At 35.9% G+C, this 14,710-nt stretch overlaps 2 long non-coding RNA genes across 6 annotated transcripts; both read right to left on the reverse strand.

The window, feature by feature from the left end:
* Positions 1 to 1,217: 1,217 nt before the first annotated feature.
* LOC107459069 (uncharacterized) lies at positions 1,218 to 3,841 on the reverse strand. 5 transcript variants are annotated; one of them, XR_008001169.1, is made up of 5 exons: positions 3,735 to 3,841; positions 3,530 to 3,603; positions 2,986 to 3,431; positions 2,014 to 2,899; positions 1,218 to 1,435 (listed from the first exon to the last, which is right to left on the reverse strand). It is a non-coding gene; the product is annotated as an uncharacterized LOC107459069 (long non-coding RNA). The 5 variants fall into 5 exon arrangements; XR_008001170.1 differs by lacking the exon at positions 1,218 to 1,435 and having other exon boundaries at positions 1,656 to 2,899; positions 2,986 to 3,181; positions 3,279 to 3,431; XR_008001172.1 differs by lacking the exon at positions 1,218 to 1,435 and having other exon boundaries at positions 1,656 to 2,201; positions 2,825 to 2,899.
* Positions 3,842 to 4,363: 522 nt separating this feature from the next.
* LOC107459070 (uncharacterized) lies at positions 4,364 to 4,933 on the reverse strand. The gene is made up of 2 exons (XR_002365982.2): positions 4,676 to 4,933; positions 4,364 to 4,532 (listed from the first exon to the last, which is right to left on the reverse strand). It is a non-coding gene; the product is annotated as an uncharacterized LOC107459070 (long non-coding RNA).
* Positions 4,934 to 14,710: the final 9,777 nt, after the last annotated feature.

Raw genomic sequence — 14,710 nt, forward strand, 5'->3', positions numbered from 1 at the left:
ATATATATATATATACACTACTTCTTGAAACAGTTAATAAAAAAAAACATATGTCTTCAAATACTTTAAAAAACAAGTTGATATATTATCCTTTTCATTATTAAAGAATTATTTCGTTGCGATGATACTAAAGCTAAAATCTAAAAAGACTGCAAAGAAGAAAAATCATAGAGATTAAAGGCAACCTAGCTAGGGGAATGAATGGTGGGATATTATCATATTAATAATCCATTGGTTATGTTCAAAAGGAAAGATTAGGTTGTAATAAAATAACTATTGTGGATGACAAGTGCTTCCAATTATATATATCTATCCTTGACGAGCGACAAGGACAACACACCAAATACCAATGAAAAGACATTGGTGGAGAATAAAGAGAAGCACCGTAACATTTATAATACTCTTTGTTATCTTCGAATTCTCTACTTAAAAGTGGTTTTAGGATGTTTCATGAGTGTCTTTAATTCAAGCATTATCATATTCTCTACCAAGAAACCAGTAATTGGTCAACTCGTAAGGGTTTTTAGATTTGTTGAGTACTCCAATAAAATTTTATAATTATTTTTATATGAAATATAATTTTTTTTATTCTTTAATGATAAAATATAGGGTTAGATTATATATTGTAAAAGTATTATCTTTATTTAAAATGTCACTACAAAAAATTATCAGAATAGTGACCGATTCTAATAGTCGCTAAAATCTTGGTCGCTAATTAGAAAATAACGACCAACTTCGGTCGCTAAGCGTTAGCGACCAATTTTTTGACAACGCCACCAAACCCCTCATCAAAGAGTATCGGTCACTAACATAATCAATTGTTAAATGGTGACCAAATTTGCTGTCACTAAATGGATTGCTGAGTAAATTGGTCGCTAAATAACAACCAACTTTTCGATCGCTAAATCAATCGCCGATGCCTAATTTGAAAATTTAAAATCGGTCGCTAAATTGGTCACTTTTTCCTGAACTAAAAAAACTAAATTATTGATCACTAAAGCGGTCATTGTTCTTAATCTTGTAATTATAGAATTTTACTAATTTCATATTTACCGCTATTAAAACTTAATTTTATAAATAATTATATTTCCACAAAATATAAAAAGAATCAAACGTAGATCAATTTTTCAAATAAATACCAAAAATATTTACAGAAATATAGAATTTAAAATATTAAAAATTTCTAAATACATCAAATTTATGATTCACAATCTAGACTAAAGGTAAAAATAATTCATGAATAACATAACTTTGCTCTATTCATGAACAATCAGTATGGTTCAATAATTTCTGTATTAGTTTTGTCTCTTTGATTTTTTCACTGCTCTTGGAGCTGCAACCAATATAATACAAACTACAACAGAATCTTTAAGCAATCTTAATCTTGAATCTTGGATCAAACACAACTTTATTCTTCACCAAGGTTGCCAAAATACTGTCACGAGAAAGAAAATGAAAAATGAATGAAACTCACTTGAACCAATTCAATTCAAGTCTCAAATCAGTTTCAAAACTCAAAAGTTTCACATGGAAGCAGATTTCAACAAAAAATTCTATTCTTTTTTATCCGTATCTCTAAACAGAATTTAGTATGATAACAACAATAACAGATAACAAAAAACGAAAAGAGTATCAAAAAAACAAAAAGCGTGTGCATGGATTGCATTGCAGCCAAAATAATAAGGCTGCATTTGTTAACTTAGAATTGGAAAAATATTACTAAAAGCTAAAAATTTGTATCTATTTGTTTATTCAAAATATCTATCTCATTCTAACAAATGTGTCTATATTACAATTTCCAGGAATATAATGGCAAGTAAAGGTACTAAAAGAGTTAACTACTATCTTGTTAATGTCTCTAATGTTAAAAGTAGCATAAGACTAAAGATAGTGAAATGAAAACAGAGACAAAAACATAATTTTTTTTTGTCTGTGACTCTTATCTCTATCTTTTCTTTTTGGGTCTTAAGATAATTCAGTGTAATAAAGAAAACAAAAAGAAAGAGGGATTACGTTTCGGGAACAAAAGCATGCCTCCACTCCATGGTGGGGAAGTTGGGCCAGCGGTGGAAGGAGGGTTGGTTGTGGTGAGCTGAATGCCACTGAATTGAACCTCAATGGACCTTGCTGCAACCCATTCTAAATCAAGAATCATCTTCCCTTGTGCCTCTTTCATCACATTATTCACCGCGTCTCTTACTCTAATGCGTGCAAGTGTGAGTCAGTCAGAGATAGAATCATGTGATGAAATTTATGTTGTCAGTAACACGAAGAGAAGAACATACACAAACTATATGAGAGTAAAACACAAAAATTCAACTAACAATCACACTAACTAGTAACTATGAACAATTCTTTTTCAATTATACTAAGATTAAAAGCCTACCTCAGATTTATTTTATTTTATTTTGGTTAATGGAAGTTATCAGAAATACATTCAATACAGTACATAAAAAATTTAAATAAGGTCACTACTGCGATGCCTATTGATAGTTCCCTTAGTTTCTTTTTTCATCATAAAAAAAAAGGTATTTTAAAAATTAAAACAAACCCTAAATTTGTGTGTGTTTCTCCATGCATTTTGCATACAAATGCTTGTCTTCAATTTTGAGTGGCCTATTCCATATTTTGCCTCCCCAGTCAGAGTTGAAAGAAACTTTCAAATTAAACACAAATGGGTGTGATACAAAGTATAACATGGAGATACTAATGGTTTGCTTATTGTACCAAAACCGTTACAATATATACACAATCAAATCTAAACCAGATGGTAATATATAACAGCAACGATAATGCACATAGATAAAGAGAATGCTGAAGTAACAGTAAACTGCATATCATTATCATTAGAATCCTTCTTTCTATTTCGGATGTATGCATCTCTTCTACCATCGCAAATCTGAAATAAACCATTTAGATGAAGCATCAACAATCACAATAAATGAAAACCTAAGAGTTGCAATTAACAAGCCACACCAAACTAACCTCAACGGAGTTGGCAATAAATGCTAGGCGATAAGAGAGGTCTCTGACTCCAAGGGCTCTAAGGCCCCTAACACCTTCATTTCCAACTGCAGGACCCTTGCATTGAGAACCTTCTCAGCGGAATTTTGATCTCTCTCCAGGGGATGCCAATGCCAAAAGGTCAGGAATAACAATTATAGTTCCTGTGAGAATTACCCTAAAAGAGAACAGAATATGATTATATCGAATTCCAACTTTGGGTTTTTACCACAATTTGGCTAGTCAAAGCAAGTGTTGGAAAATATAAGGCTCACGTGTCACCAGCCCTGGCCTGTTCCACAATCTCGTGACGAAGAATAACATCCAACAACCTAGGCAACGATCCAGCAGGTATCTCTTTGGAAGTCTCTTGCATCCTGACCCGTTGCCAGTCAGCAAATTTGCTCTCTTGGCACATCAATAGCCATCTTGCTCGTTTTTTATATTTTAAGAATAATATAATCACATTTAAGAACAACAATAAAACATCAATTGATAAACAATTAAGTAAATAAAAATAAAGTACCTTAACTTGTTGGACACCCTCACACAATTACAAAGCTTGAAAATAAAATAGAAGCAACACAATCTACATCAAATCTGAAAAAATAGGACAAAATAAAATACCTACTTAAATTTTAAAAATATCAATTCTCAAAATGATCATTAATGTGGAATAGAAGGATTAGTTACTATAACTCAATGAGAAAGGGGATGAATTCTATTCTAACCTGCATCATGCCAACGAGAAATCTTTGCCCTTCTTGGAATCCCAGAAGGTATAGCCAGTGAGCGAGAAAACCACAATAGAAGTCAAAATTAAAGCCTTAAGCACAATGGACTTATATATATATATATCATCTAATTAATAATAATATAATCACAACTTGTATGCTAGAAAGATGTAAAACTCCTGTGACTGTATATAAAAAGAATAAGAATAATTATAAATAAACCGGATGCAGGCTTTGTATAGCCCTTGTATGAAAACTAGAAGCAAGTTCAGTTATGAAAACTAATTTACTGAAAACTACAAAACAATGGCTTCAGACTTGAGCAAGAACAGGCACAAGCACAGGACTAAAAAATGCTTAAGCTGTCAAACCTTACTAATCTAAGATTAGGTTTCCTTTCAATCTAAAACTAAGGGAGCTCAAGTCACCTGCATCGTCATGGTCATCATCATGATCAAACGAGTTTTACAACTTGAAGTCCCTAAATCAAGTATACGATTACAATTGAACTTTACCTAAGATCATGAGTTTGATTACCTTGATAATGATGTCTTAAATCAACCAACTATTCCCTAAAATAATACGATAAATTGGAGGAGCATTGGTAAAGAGAAAAATGGAGGGAACCTGGCAGGAACGAGAGCGAGGTAGGTAAGAGAAGAAGGAAAGAGGTATACGAGAATGTGAGCGGCAACAAGAACCACTCCAACAGCCCCGTTCCTTATCATAACAAGAACAAAATCCGTCACAAAATCTGGAGATCTGGCAAATTCAACAAAGCACATCGCTAAAACCCTAATCAGAGGGGAAAGAAACCAACTGTTAAGCCGCCTAAAGCCTTTCCCAGCGCTTACTCTGAGTAGACATAAGACGATATCTAACACGATAGCCTGCACCTCCCTAACAAAATGGATCGAAATCGGCAATTAGGAGGTTACCTACTTGAAGACGACGAAGACGGCACTGAGATCTAAACATTGAAAGCGACGACACCGAGACTGCAGAAGAAGATGGTGACGAGACCTCAGGAGACAGCACCGAGACTGCAGAAGAAGACGACGACGGGACCTCAGGAGACAGCGGCGAGACGCAGAAGATGGCGATGAAGAAGACAACAATGACGCTCGGAGACGTCAATCGTATCTGATCGGAGAAGATGAGAATGGTGTGGGTGAGTTAGGGTTAGTGAGGGTAATTTAGATAATATTTTTTTTTTAATTAGTGGCTGTTTTTGTGATTGATTAGTTTATAAAATCGGTTGTTAATTTAAAAATTAGCAACTGATTTAGTTTTAGTGACTACAACGGTAACGATTAAATTAGCAACTAATCACGTTTTATTTTATTTGCCTATCCATTGGTTGCTAAATTAAAAATTAGTGATTAATTTTGTGATCAAGAGTCTCAAGGACATTCTTTCTTTTATTTTGGTTGCTAATTCGGTCCCTAAATTAAAAAATAGCGACCGATTTTAGCGATCATTTATATTCCAGTTGTATAAAACTAATTAGTCGCTAATTTGGTGGCTATTAGTGACTAATTTTGTTAGTCGCTAACTTGACAATTGACAACCGGTTTAGTGACTAGTAATTTAGCAACTGAATTAGCAACCAAACAGTTGTTCACCCTATTTCACTATCAATTGCAAAATCGGTCGCTAAATTAGAAAATAGTAACCAATTTTGTAACCAACAGTCCTAAAGACATTACTTTCTGTTTAAGTTGCTAATTCGTCGCTAAATGAAAAATAGCGACCGATTTTAATGACCAGCTTTGTTCTAGTTGTATTAAAAGCTTATTGGTCCTAATTCGGTTGATATTTGTAGCACCCTATCATATAGAGTCTTATGCTTAAGCCATAATTCAGAGATAGCAAGGAATTACGACCTCTAAAATAAAGATTTAGTACGTATAGTAGTGTGAACAATGATTATAACTAGGAGCCTTTGAAAAAAAAAGGATAAGGCAAAATCGTAACTCGAAGGCGCAACACTCTAATCGAAAATGTAACGAATAAAGGATAAACTAACGCGAGATTATTGATGAGCGGATAATTTATACGCTTTTTGGCATTGTTTTTTGGTAGTTTTTAATAAGATATAGTTACTTTTAGGGATGTTTTCATTAGTTTTTATGCTAAATTTACATTTCTGAACTTTACTATGAGTTTGTGTGTTTTTCTGTGATTTCAGGTATTTTCTGGCTGAAATTGAGGGACCTGAGCAAAACTCTGATAAAAGGCTGACAAAGGACTGCTGATGCTGTTGGATTCTGACTTCTCTGCACTCGAAATAGATTTTCTGGAGTTACAGAACTCCAAATGGCGCGCTCTTAACGACGTTGGAAAGTAGACATCCAGAGCTTTCCAGCAATATATAATAGTCCATACTTTATTTGTGATTAGACGACGTAAACTGGCGCTCAACGCCAGTTCCATGCTACATTCTGGAGTCAAACGCCAGAAACACGTCACGAACCAGAGTTGAACGCCAAAAATACGTTACAACTTGGCGTTCAACTCCAAAAGAAGCCTCTGCACGTGTAAAGCTCAAGCTCAGCCCAAGCACACACCAAGTGGGCCCGGAAGTGGATTTCTGCATCAATTACTTACTTCTGTAAACCCTAGTAGCTAGTCTAGTATAAATAGGACATTTTACTATTGTATTCAGTGTCTTTTGACCACGTTACATCTTTGATCTCGGTTTTATTCCATTATTAATCTTAGGAGACTATTGATCACGTTTTGGGGGGCTGGCCATTCGGCCATGCCTGAACCTTCATCACTTATGTATTTTCAACGGTGGAGTTCCTACACACCATAGATTAAGGGTGTGGAGCTCTACTGTACTTCGAGTTTTAATGCAATTACTACTATCTTTTATTCAAATTCAATCTTATTTCTATTCTAAGATACCACTCGTACTTCAACCTGATGGATGTGATGATCCATGACCCTCATCATCATCCGTCCCTATGAACGCGTGCCTGACAACCACTTCCGTTCTACAAGCGAAAGCTAGAGTGTGTATCTCTTGGATTCCTGATGCACGACGCATGGTTGTCCTCGCCTGACAACCGAGCCTTCCATTCCGTGAGATCAGAGTCTTCGTGGTATAAGCTAGAATTGATGGCGGCATTCATGAGAATCCGGAAAGTCTAAACCTTATCCGTGGTATTCCGAGTAGGATTCCGGGATTGAATGACTGTGACAAGTTTCAAACTCGCGATTGTTGGGCGTGATGACAAACACAAAAGAATTAAGGGATTCTATTCCGACATGATCGAGAACCGACAGATGATTAGCCGTGCCGTGATAGAGCATTTGGACCTTTTTCACCAAGAGGATGGGATGTAGCCATTGACAACAGTGATGCCCTACATACAGCTTGCTATGGAAAGGAGTAAGAAGGATTGGATGAAGGCAGTAGGAAAGCAGAGATTCAGAAGGAGCACAACATCTTCATACGCCTATCTGAAATTCTCATCGATGATCTACATAAGTATTTCTATCTTTATTTTCTGTTTATTTATTATTATTATTCGAAAACTCCATAACCATTTATTATCCGCCTGACTGAGATTTACAAGATGACCATAGTTTGTTTCATATCAACAAACTCCGTGAGATCGACCCTTACTCACGTAAGGTTTATTACTTGGACAACCCAGTGCACTTGCTGGTTAGTTGTGCGAGGTTGTGAAGAAAGTGTTGAGTTATAAACGCGCATACCAAGTTGAATGCCATTATTAGAGATCACAATTTCGTGCACCAAGTTTTTGGCACTGTTGCCGGGGATTGTTCGAGTTTGGACAACTGACGGTTCATCTTGTTGCTCAGATTAGGTAATTTTCTTTTTGTTTTATTTTCAAAAAATTTTCAAAAAAAAATTTATCCCTATTTTCAAAAGAATTTTGAAAATAAATTATTCTATGGCTTCAAAACTTTTAGAAATGGATTCTAGAGTTTCATGAAGCATGTTGAATCCTAGCTGGCTGTAAAGCCATATCCAAATTCTTTTGGACTGAGGCTTCAACTAATCACCACAATGCATGTAAATCCATCCTAAAGCTGGCTGGCTATTAAGCCATGTCCAACCCTTGGATTGGAGCTTTAGGCTAAACATTGAAAGATTTCTGGAATTCTTCTTAAAAATTTTGAATTTTTTATTTTCTTTTTCCCATATGTTTTTCAAAAAAAATAAAATAAAATACAAAAAATTATAAATTCAAAATTTTTTTTAAAAAAATCATAAAAACCAAAAATATTTTATGATTCTTGTTTGAGTCTTGTGTCATATTTTAAGTTTGGTGTCAATTGCATATTTTTATTTTTCTAAAAAATTTTAAAAAATTCATGCATTCATAGTGTTCTTCATGATCTTCAAGTTGTTCTTGGTAAGTCTTCTTGTTTGATCTTTAAAATTTCTTGTTTTGTGTTGTATGATGTTTTTCATGTGCATTTTTGCATTCATAGTGTCTAAGCATTAAAGATTCCTAAGTTTGGTGTCTTGCATGTTTTCTTTGCATAAAAAATTATTCAAAAAAAATATGTTCTTGATGTTCATCATGATCTTCAAAGTATTCTTGGTGTTCATCTTGACATTCATAGTGTTCTTGCATGCATCATGTGTTTTGATTCATAATTTTCATGTTGTGAGTCATTTTTTATGTTTTTCTCTCTCATAATTAAAAATTCAAAAATCAAAAAAATATCTTTTCCTTTTTTCTCTCAAAATTTCGAAAATTTGGGTTGACTTAGTCAAAAAATTTTAAAATTAGTTGTTTCTTGTAAGTCAAGTCAAATTTTCAAATTTTAAAAATCTTATCTTTTCAAAACTTTTTCAAAAATTAAATCTTTTTCATTTTTCTTGTTAATTTACGAAAATCCTTTAAAATTTTTTCAAAAATCTTTTTCTTAGTTTTATCTTTATTTTCGAAAATTATGCTAACAATTAATATGATTGATTAAAAAATTTGAAGTTTGTTACTTTCTTGTTAAGAAAGGTTCAATCTTTAAATTCTAGAATCTTATCTTTTAGTTTCTTGTTAGTAAAGTAATCAATTTTAATTTTAATCATATCTTTTTATCTTATCTTTTATATCATATCTTTTTCAAAATTTTATCTTTTTCAAAAATTTGATTTTAAAATATCTTTTCTAACTTCTTATCTTCTTATATTTTCAAAATTAATTTTCAAATCTTTTTCAACTAGCTATTTGACTTTTTGTTTGTTTCTTATCTTTTTCAAAACCACCTAACTACTCTTCCCTCTCTAATTTTCGAAAATACCTCCCTCTTTTTCAAAAATTCTATTTTTAATTAATTAATTGTTTTAAATTTTAATTTTAATTTTAATTCCCCTTTAATTTTCGAAAATCATTAACTCCTCTTCAAAAAAAAAAAATTTATTTTCGAATTCTCCCCCTCTCATCTTCTTCTATTTATTTATTTATTTACTAACACTTCTCTTCATCTTAAGAATCTGAACCTCTCTTCACCCTTGTGTTTGGATTCTTAACTCTTCTCCTTCTTCTGTTCCTTTCTTCTTCTACTAACATAAATAAATCTCTATACTGTGACATAGAGGATTCCTCTTCCTTTTCTGTTCTCTTCTCTTCTTTCTTATATGAGCGGGAATAAGGAAAATGGCATTCTTGTTGAAGCTGATCCTGAACCTGAAAGGACTCTGAAGAGGAAACTAAGAGAAGCTAAATTATAACAATCTAGAGACAACCTTACTGAAATTTTCGAACAAGAAAAGGATATGGCAGCCGAACCCAACAACAACAATGTAAGGAGGATGCTTGGTGATTATACTACACCTACTTCCAAGTTTGATGGAAGAAGCATCTCAATTCCTGCCATTGTAGCAAATAATTTTGAGCTGAAACCTCAACTAGTTGCTCTAATGCAACAAAATTGCAAGTTTCATGGACTTTAATCAGAAGATCCCTACCAGTTTTTAACTGAGTTCTTGCAGATCTGTGAGACTATTAAGACTAATGGAGTAGATCCTGAAGTCTACAGGCTCATTAAGACGAATGGAGTAGATCCTGAAGTCTACAGGCTCATGCTTTTCCCTTTTGTTGTAAGAGACAGAGCTAGAACATGGTTGGACTCACAGCCTAAAGATAGCCTGGACTCTTGGGATAAGCTGGTCACGGCCTTCTTGGTTAAATTCTTTCCTCCTCAAAAGTTGAGCAAGCTTAGAGTGGATGTTCAGACCTTCAAGCAAAAAGATGGTGAATCCCTCTATGAAGCTTGGGAAAGATACAAGCAGATGACCAAAAAGTGTTCTTCTGACATATTTTCAGAATGGACCATGATAGATATATTCTATTATGGTCTGTCTGAGTTCTCTAAGAAGTCATTGGACCACTTTGCAGGTGGATCCATTCACCTAAAGAAAACGCCTGCAGAAGCTCAGGAACTTATTGAAATGGTTGCAAATAACCAATTCATGTACACTTCTGAGAGGAATTCCGTGAATAGTGGGACACCTCAGAGGAAGGGAGTTCTTAAAATTGATACTCTGAATGCCATATTGGCTCAGAACAAAGTTCTTGAAATTGATGCTCTGAATGCCATATTAGCTCAGAACAAAGTGTTGACTCAGCAAGTCAACATGATTTCTCAAAGTCTGAATGGATGGCAAAATGCATCCAACAGTACTAAAGAGGCATCTTCTGAAGAAGAAGCTTATGATCCAGATAACCTTGCAATGACAGAGGTAAATTACATGAATGAACCTTATAGAAACACCTATAATTCTTCATGGAGAAATCATTCAAATTTCTCATGGAAGGATCAACAAAAGCCTCAACAAGGCTTTAATAATGGTGGAAGAAACAGGTTTAGCAATAGCAAGCCTTTTCCATCATCTTCTCAGCAACAGACAGAGAATTCTGAGCAGAGCACCTCTAACTTAGCAAATATAGTCTCTGATCTGTCTAAGGCCACTTTAAGCTTCATGAGTGAAACAAGGTCCTCCATTAGAAATTTGGAGGCACAAGTGGGCCAGCTGAGTAAGAAAGTCACTAAAACTCCCCCTAGTACTCTCCCAAGCAATACAGAAGAGAATCCAAAAAGAGAGTGCAAGGCCATTAATATAGTCAATATGGCCGAATGCAAGGAGAAAGGGGAGGACGTGAATCCCAATGAGGAAGACCTCATGGGACGTCTCACAACCAAGAAGGAGTTCCCTATTGAGGACCCAAAGGAATCTGAGGCTCATATAGAGACCATAAAGATTCCATTAAACCTCCTTCTGCCATTTATAAACTCTGAAGACTATTCTTCCTCTGAAGAGGATGAAGATGTAACTGGAGAGCAAGTTGCTCAATATCTAGGAGCTATCATGAAGTTGAATGCTAAGTTGTTTGGTAATGAGACTTGGGAAAGTGAACCTCCCTTGCTCATTGGTGAACTAGATATATGGGTTCAGCAAACTTTACCTCAAAAGAAACAAGATCCTGGTAAATTCTTAATACCTTGTACCATAGGCACCATGACCTTTGAAAAGGCTCTGTGTGACCTAGGGTCAGGCATAAATCTTATGCCATTCTCTGTAATGGAGAAGCTGGGAATCATTGAGGTACAGCCTGCCATATTTTCATTGCAAATGGCAGACAAGTCAGTAAGACAAGCTTATGGATTGGTAGAGGACGTGTTAGTAAAGGTTGAAGGCCTTTACATCCCTACTGATTTCATAATCTTAGACACTAGGAAGGAGGAGGATGCATGCATCATCCTTGGAAGACCTTTCCTAGCCACAGCAGGAGCTGTGATAGATGTTAACAGAGGAGAATTAGTCCTTCAATTGAATGGGGGCTACCTTGTGTTTAAGACTCAAGGGTGTTCTTCTGTAAACATGGAGAGGAAGCATGAAAAGCTTCTCTCAGTACAGAGTCAAACAAAGCCCCCACAATCAAGCTCTAAGTTTGGTGTTGGGAGGCCACAGCCAAACTCTAAGTTTGGTATTGAATCCCCACATCCAAACTCTAAGTTTGGTGTTGGGAGTCTACAACATTGACCTGATCACCTGTGTGGCTCCATGAGAGCCCACTGTCAAGCTATTGACATTAAAGAAGCGCTTATTGGGAGGCAACCCAATTTTTATTTATCTAATTTTATTTTTCTTTTATTGTTCTTTAATGTTTTATTAGGTTCATGATCACGTAGAGTCACGAAAAAAATACTAAAATTAAAAACAAAATCAAAAACAGCAGAAGAAAAATCACACCCTGGAGGAAGGACTTACTGGCGTTCAAACGCCAGTAAGGAGCATCTGGCTGGCGTTCAATGCCAGAACAGAGCATGGATCTGGCATTGAACGCTAGAAATAAGTAGCATCCTGGCGTTTGAACGCCAGGAATATACCCTGAGGAGAGTTGGCGCTGAACGCCAGAAACAAGCATGGAACTGGCGTTCAACGCCAGAAACATGCTGCAATTGGGCGTTGAACGCCCAAAATAAGCATCACTTCGGCGTTTAAACGCCAGAATCATATGCAAAGGCGTTTTACATGCCTAATTGGTGCAAGGATGTAAATCCTTGACACCTCAGGATCTGTGGACCCCATAGGATCCCCACCTACCTCAACTCACCTTCTCTCCTCTTCTTCACATTCATCCTCTCTTCCCCATAAACTCTCTTCCCCATAAACACTCTTCCCCATAAACCCCACCTACCTTCAAAATTCAAAATCACTTTCCCACCCAACCCACCCAATATGGCCGAACCTTAACCCCTCTCCCTCCACTATAAATACCCCTCCATCCTTCTTCATTTTCACACATCACAACCCTCTCTTCTCTTCCTTGGCCGAAACACAACCCTCTCTCCCTCTCCTCCATATTTTCTCTTCCTCTTCTTCTTTTCTTTCTTCTTTTGCTTGAGGGCGAGCAATATTCTAAGTTTAGTGTGGTAAAAGCATAGCTTTTTATTTTTCTATAACCACCTATGGCACCTAAGACCGGAGAAACCTCTAGAAAAGGGAAAGGGAAGACAAAAGCTTCCACCTCCGAGTCATGGAAGATGGAGAGATTTATCTCCAAAGCCCATCAAGATCACTTCTATGATGTTGTGGCCAAGAAGAAGGTGATCCCTAAGGTCCCTTTCAAGCTCAAGAAAAATGAGTATCCGGAGATCCGACATGAGATCCAAAGAAGAAGTTGGAAAGTTCTGACCAACCCCATTCAACAAGTCAGAATCTTAATGGTTCAAGAGTTCTATGCCAATGCATGGATCACTAGGAACCATGATCAAAGTATGAACCCGAATCCAAAGAACTATCTTACAATGGTTCGGGGGAAATACTTAGATTTTAGTCTGAAAAATGTGAGGTTGGCATTCAACTTGCCCATGATGCAAGGAGATGCACGCCCCTACACAAGAAGGGTCAACTTTGATTAAAGGTTGGACCAAGTCCTTATGGACATATGTGTTGAAGGAGTTCAATAGAAAAGAGACTCCAAAGGCAAGCCGGTTCAATTAAGAAGACTGGACCTCAAGCCTGTGGCTAGAGGATGGTTGGAATTCATCCAACGCTCCATCATCCCCACTAGCAACCGATCCGAAGTCACTGTGGATCGGGCCATCATGATTCATAACATCATGAATGGAGAGGAAGTAGAAGTTCATGAAGTCATCTCCCTTGAATTCTACAAAATAGCCGAAAAGTCCTCCACCATGGCAAGGCTAGCTTTTCTTCATCTTATTTTCCATCTATGTTACTCAGCTGGAGTTATCATAGAAGAAGACATCCCCATTGAGGAGGATAAGCCCATCACTAAGAAGAGGATGGAGCAAACAAGAGAGCTCACTCATGGATCCCAAGAGACGCATGAGGAAGCTCATCACCAAGAAATCCCGGAGATGCCTCAAGGGATATACTTTCCTCCCAACAACTATTGGGAACAACTCAACAATTCTCTAGAAGATTTGAGTTACAATATGGATCAACTAAGGGTGGAACATCAAGAGCACTCCATCATTCTCCATAAAATTAGAGAAGATCAAAGAGCAATGAGGGAGGAGCAACAAAGGCAAGGAAGAGACATAGAAGAACTCAAGGACATCATTGGTTCTTCAAGAAGAAAGCGCCACCATTACTAAGGTGGACTCATTCCTTGTTCTTATTTTTTCTGTTTTTCAGTTTTTATGCTATATGTGTGTTTATGTTTTGTGTCTCTACCTCATGATCATTAGTATTGAGTAACTATGTCTTAAGGCTATGAATAATTCCATAAATCCTTCACTTCTCTTAAATGAAAAATATTTTTAATTCAAAAGAACAAGAAGTACATGAATTTCGAAATTATCCTTGAATTTAGTTTAATTATATTGATGTGGTGACAATACTTTTTGTTTTCTGAATGAATGCTTGAACAGTGCATAATTTTGATCTTATTGTTTATAAATGTTAAAATTGTTGGCTCTTGAAAGAATGATGAACAAAGATAATGTTATTGACAATCTAAAAAATCATGTAAATTGATTCTTGAAGCAAGAAAAAGCAGTGAAAAAGCAAAAGCTTGCGAAAAAAATGGTGAAAAAAAAGAAAGAAAAAGAAAAAGCAAGCAGAAAAAGCCAATAGCATCAATGGTAAAAAGGAAATAAAATCCAGGCCTAAAAAGGCAAGGATAAAAAGGATCCAAGGCTTTAAGCATCAATGGGTAGGAGGGCCCAAGGAAATAAAATCCAGGCCTAAGCAGCTAAATCCAGCTGTCCCTAAGCATGTGTTTGTGGCATGTAGGTCCAAGTGAAAAGCTTGAGACTGAGTGGTTAAAGTCGTGATCCAAAGCAAAAAGAGTGTGCTTAAGAACTCTAGACACCTCTAACTGGGGACTTTAGCAAAGCTGAGTCACAATCTGAAAAGGTTCACCTAGCTATGTGTCTGTGGCATTTATGTATCCGGTGGTAATACTGGAAAATAAAGTGCTTAGGGCCACGACCAAGACTCATAAAAGTAA

The sequence above is a fragment of the Arachis duranensis genome, chromosome 7 (assembly GCF_000817695.3).
Source record: "Arachis duranensis cultivar V14167 chromosome 7, aradu.V14167.gnm2.J7QH, whole genome shotgun sequence".
In the NCBI taxonomy this organism is placed as follows: Eukaryota; Viridiplantae; Streptophyta; class Magnoliopsida; order Fabales; family Fabaceae; genus Arachis; species Arachis duranensis.